Consider the following 6,200-nt stretch of genomic DNA (forward strand, 5'->3'; position numbering starts at 1 on the left):
AAGAAGTATTTTTGTTGTGTTCAAGAACATTTATTGTTTTTAATTTCACTTTCAAACTTAGCCATTTGGTCTATCTAAAGTATTAGAATAGAAGCTTTAACCACTGATAATTCCCATTCAATAGGCTGATAACATTCTAAATGGGTTTGGTGTTGTGCACGTGTTGGCAACTGAGTCTATTCTCTTTACATCACACATACAGTGCCCTGACGTATTTCTCCAATCGCTGGGAAACACAAACCGGAGCTTAATGCAACCTCATTAAAAGAACATGATACAATTTGGATCAAATGTTGATAAGAAGCCACATTAGCTTGCCCATAAGGGACCCATCCATTTTGTGACACAGCGTGCATTGTGCCAGGCACGCTATGTTCTCCTGGCTGTGTAACCACATAAATTGAGCGGCAATTCAGCCTTTCCTAGAGGGCGGTTTAATCCTCATTTTTCAGGAAGAGGAGAGTGCTACATCCTGCAAAATCTAATAAGCTGTGTACTGCTCCAAGAACTACCTCATCACAGCAGCCAGCTTAGATATAAAACCAAATAACGATAAAGGCCAAACCTGCAATACTTCCAGGGGAAAGAGAGGAGAGGATACTGGAGCTTAACCTGTTAGCTGTCTGCATCAGAACCCATATGTTTTACTACAGTGGTATACATGTTCATGTGTCTCCCTAGCTCCCAAATAATGTATTAACTTGGACTGTCAGCATGTTAATGCTCGCGATTATTTGGCAAACCGTAAAATGTTGTAACCTAACTTCCTCATGTGATTCCAGCACATATTTTTACCATGAATTTCATGGCAGCAAAAATGCAAAGAAAGCGGGGGAATTGGCACAATCTTCATGTAATGCATTGGCTAAAGACTGATGGACATTAGTATGAACTATCACTACCTCAGTCAGATGGTACACCTAATCCATGACAAATAGCAACTGCACTCATTTGCTTAAGAGGTGGTGGAAATGAAGGCGAACCATGCTTCATTTTCTTCAAGTGGCACAATAATTTGAGATATTAGTCAAGGTCACCACTGTAACACCAGATAGTGCTCAAAATATGTATGCAGCAGAGAGACTACTACGATACCGTGGGACATTTCTTACCAGTCTCTAAGTGGTTGACCTATCACAACAGAGCCGGCCAGCTAACCAATCAGAGCAGACTGGGCTCTGGTTTCAGACAGAGGGTGAAAAGAGGTGCTGCAGCACAGGCAGTATGAGAAAAATAAAGAGCTTTTTGAACATTTAAGCATGGAGACATGTCAAAGAAGATACAAAACACAAATATAAACCTGAAAATGAGCATTATATGTCCTCTTGAAAGCATGACCATATGTGTATATCCCCCCAAAATATAATTTAATACCACTAGTATTTACCATTTATTGAGGGGCAGAATCCGGATTCATGCTCATTATTAGGCCTTGAGAGAAACAACTCATTTTCAAGTGTTAGAAGATTTATTGTCACTGCCCCATGCTTGTCGCTTCATCCTCTCCCTGCACTTTGTATCACTTAGCTATACCATCGACACATCCTCAGGCAATACTAACACTTCTTTAAATGCTAAGATCCCCTGCCAAAGGCTTGTATTTGTATTCTCTTTTTTCTCCCACCCTGTCTTCTATCTTTAATTTTTTTATCACTGCTCTCTCCTCAATTCACCCGCCTGCATGCTTGCCCTCTCTCCTCCTTCACTTTCTCTTTCCCTGCCTCTTATTATTATTGCTCTCTTGTGTCTTGGCTTGGACTTGTTCTCACTGTTTTACTATCGATTATAAGGCTCTCTCCGGGGTGTGGGCCTGCCTGTGTCTGATCTAACGGAACTGAGATTAGTTCATATTTCTCTCCGCGGCCCTTGCTGTATTTTCGTCAAGACGTCTCAGCACCTGATGTTGAGTTCCTTTCATGAAAGCCCACAACCATCTGCTTACTTTCAATTAGATACGGAACGCTAGCATTTCCTTCACTTGATTGAGTTGCTGCTTGTGTGGGAGTGTGTTTGTGTGGAAATGTGTTTCGACTCCTTTGACGGTACTGAATCTGGAATTGATGTCGCTATTATACTCCACCTGCATGTTCAGTTTCAGGCCCAAGATATGCACATTTGTGTTGCCATATTATGCACATTTATTCATGTTATTTATTTTTTCAGGCATAAAGCGCATTGATCTACATCACTGTAAATGTGTCAGAATTCACATAGTTTCCCACTGCTGTCACTTGGCCAGATATTGAATTAGCCATTAAAACAATATAACCACTATCACATCTACCTAATTTTTACACAACGCACAAATGAGTATGTCAAACGTGGCAACTTTCATATTCTTGTGCATGTTAATGTGCATTAATACCAGAGCCATTATTGAAAGCTACATTCATAATGTTGACAGTCAATTTAACAAAAAAAATAAACTCCACAATCGAATACAGCAAAGCCTTTTTTGCATGTTTATTCATTATGTTAAAACTGGTATTTCTGCACAGATGTAGAAAGAATATCTCCAATAGCATTGTAAAGACAAAAAGACAAATGTATTGTAATAAACTCCATAATTCACAACATTTTGCTTTGAAGCCTTCGAAAGAATACTTAGCACTGCTGCCAAAAAAAGTTGATTTAACAAGAAAGGACTTACTGCTTTAATTTCATGAAGTACTGAGGGTTTTGTTTGAGGATTAAACAAATATAAAATTAAAGAGGCCCTTTTATGCTTTTTGGGGTTTCCCTTTATAGTGTTATAAAGGTTGTTGTGCATGTAAATGGTCTGGAAAAGGTAAAATCCCAAAGTTTCCCCACCTCCCCCTGTCTGAAACGCCTCCATTGGACTCTGTAACATAGTGACATCACTATATAACAATTGCGCTTCTATTGGCAAGCGCTCAAATACAATTCATGTGATAGGCTAAGGGGTGGGAAATCTCTAAGTTGTTAACCAATCAGAGCTCTGGTTTCAGACAGAGGGTGAATAGAGGTACAGGGAGTATGAGAAATGTGGCATGTAGCATAATATTTCCTCTATAAATACCGCTATCAAATCTTTATATTTGAATAAAATGACATTTGGTACAGCCCTAAATCATAGACAGACTAATAAACAGTATTCCCTTTAGCCAAAACACACAGTGTTGAGTTAAGAAATGAATGCCAAGGAGAAAATGTTTAATGGCAGACCACAAGCATTTGTGGGATGATTACATTGTTAATAACGAGGACGATGAAACATGATTTGGATTAGGAAAGATGCACTCTGATTGGACAATAGTGATGTTTTTAGACATACAGTATAATGCTCAGGTTCATATTTGTATTATGTGCCTCTATTGTGACGTGTTTACATACTTTAATGTTCATAGAGGTCTTTATTATTCTCATTCTGTCTGTGCTGCAGCACCTCTTTTCACCCTCTGTCTGAAACCAGAGCCCTTTGCAGACCATTTACATGCAAAACACACTACAGGAAAGGGACAATCCTAAAAAACATAATAGAGCCTATCTAAAATAATAGCTTAGAGTTCTGTGAAGAACCTGAATGAGGAAAAGGAGACTAAAAGGTCCTGAATGACGGATCAATACTTTACTGTGTAATGCATGCTACTCCTTCAGAAACAAGATGAGTGATTTAATTCAATGCCAGGTACTGTACTCTTAATGCACCTATACAGCATATTAAATGCATGGCTAAGAAACTGCATATTTCTGATGGCTGAATGATAACACTATTATCTGTGGTCTTGAAGCTGTCATGTCATGGTTTTCTGCAGTGTTTGATTTGTTAGCCTGCAAGCAATATGTAATGTTTTATATTTAAAGTGTTAATGATTTCTCACACAACATACCGTTTAAATGTACATTTTTGACTGGACAGTACATTTTACAGATTGTAGCTTGCTCTTTTAACTTCCCTTGTGTAAAAGGATAGGCTCCAACTATTCGTTCTCATTGATATAACTTTTTTGCACATCCCTCTTGAAAAAGATGAATGCCAGAATACAATAAACTAATATCTTGGATACAGGGCAAATCTTTGGAGAGGAATTATATTATATAAAATTGTAGTGCAGTAAAAGAAGGGGAAAACCAGATATTCTGGCTATAAATTGTCAACCTGACGAGCTAAAAGGTTTGTTCCCACAGAAACCTTTGAACTGACATAATTGGAAACTACTTTGAAAAAGTGTGGCACTATGAAAAATAGTGGGCAGGTAGATAAAAGAACCATCTATCAAGCAAACTCTTACCGAAGCCAGTGGGTGGAGCCTTCACTTCCATTCTTTGCTTATTTCAATGAGATGAGGAACATTCTGTTCTGATGAAACACATGCTGTGCTGCAAATACGCAAACCTTTTAAGGAACTGCCATTTGTCTTTTGAACAAAAAGGTTGCCTGACCTTGTTTTGTCACCGAACCTAACCCTACCTTTAACTCTCACAGGACGCTTATGATCCTGTCAATTGTGGTCTGGACACATCCATTTTACTTTTCAGGAACGGATGATTGACACCCTCCTTATTATCACGCACGTGTACATGTACACAACCCACACAGTGAAATGTAACCCATCCAAGTCCCGACAGACTGAGCCCGGTACCCCTGTATTTGGAGAATAACAAGATGGATTGGATGGATCTTGTGTTCTATATAAGCTGGAATTCTTGTGATATTGCGAGAATTTGATTTGCAAAGTAAACATTAATGACGTGTTTAAAAGTCCTGCTCATGTTAATCAGGTCAAATATAATGCCCACCCAACACTTCAGATAACTTCAGTGCCTTTTAGCTGATTGCTTTGGATTTATAGGCAACACCTTTTCTGTTTCCTTCTGTGTCATTGCTCTACCAAGAAGCAAAAACCATCAGCTGTGTTTAAGCAAAACATCTAACATTGTGTTTGATGGATAATAGGCCAATTTTCACCTTCAAAAAAGGTGTTGATTTCTGTGTTTGGAGTGTTTCTGCTGCCACAAGTGGTTATAACAAATATACAGTGAAGTAGGGGTGTAACGGTATCCGTATTCGTCCCGTCACGGTTCGGACGTCACGGTTCGGCACATGCAGTCACACGGCGAATACGCCTTTTTTTACGAGTGGGAAAAAAGTCTGTCACTCAGGGCAGTATTACACTATATATAATCCAGGGGGCGGCATTGCGCCTAAAAGCCAGCCGCCCGTAAATAACAAATGAAGAACAAAACACAACAAAACGAACACAATATATGAAGAAGAAAAGTTAGTAGCTATGGCGAGTTCACACAACACACAGGAGCTAGAAGACCCACATGCTTCTTTTAAATCAGGTGTGTGGGAACATTTCGGGTTCCCTGTGGACTACAACAATGATGGGGTGCGAGTTGTGGATCGGACGAGGACGGTGTGTCGGCGTTGTTCGACAGCGGTGCGGTATGCTAGTGGTAACACGTCAAACATGTTCAATCACATCCGAGTCAGTCTCAGTCCCAGCGAGAGGGTTTTCTCGACGGCAGGTGACATAGTTACCGCCAACAGATCTGCCTCACTACTGACAACGTAGACAACCTCATCTTTTTGAAGAACAACTTGAAAATAGAGTAAAGCTTGAGTACCTTTATTTAGGCATAATGGCCTCACACACTCACAAGTTAATTTTACATGTTAGACATTGCTCCTAAAGGTACAGATTTTATTTAGTTTTATATTTTGACATCAGGAGATGTTATACAGTTCTGTATTGCCTTTTATTTATTGTGATTGAAACACTTTCTTATTATTTATTTTAATATTTTCAAGACATTCTTTTTAGTTGTACAGCTTATTTAACCTTTTTGTTTGACATCAGCCATTATAAATAATATGGCCATTGGTGTGTGTGTTACTGTTTGTGGTTTGTTTTTAACTGTGTAATGCAGTTAATGATTTCAAATGTTAGAGTTCCTTATTTTCACACCAAAACTTGCACTACTGTTACAAATAAATAACAGCAAAAAAAATTATGCATTTGGGACTTTTTTTTTGCTTTTCCTTGTTGTACCGAACCCATACCGAACCGTGACCCCCAAACCGAGGTATGAACCAAACTGTGACTTCTGTGAACCGTTACACCCCTACAGTGAAGATTTAAAGATTGCCTTTAATACAAAACCTTAAGATTTAAATGTGTCCTTGAAGGTGGCTCACTACCAAACTACTAAAATGATATATACATTTCAAT

The sequence above is a fragment of the Gymnodraco acuticeps genome, unplaced genomic scaffold (genome assembly GCF_902827175.1).
Source record: "Gymnodraco acuticeps unplaced genomic scaffold, fGymAcu1.1, whole genome shotgun sequence".
Lineage (NCBI taxonomy): Eukaryota > Metazoa > Chordata > Actinopteri > Perciformes > Bathydraconidae > Gymnodraco > Gymnodraco acuticeps.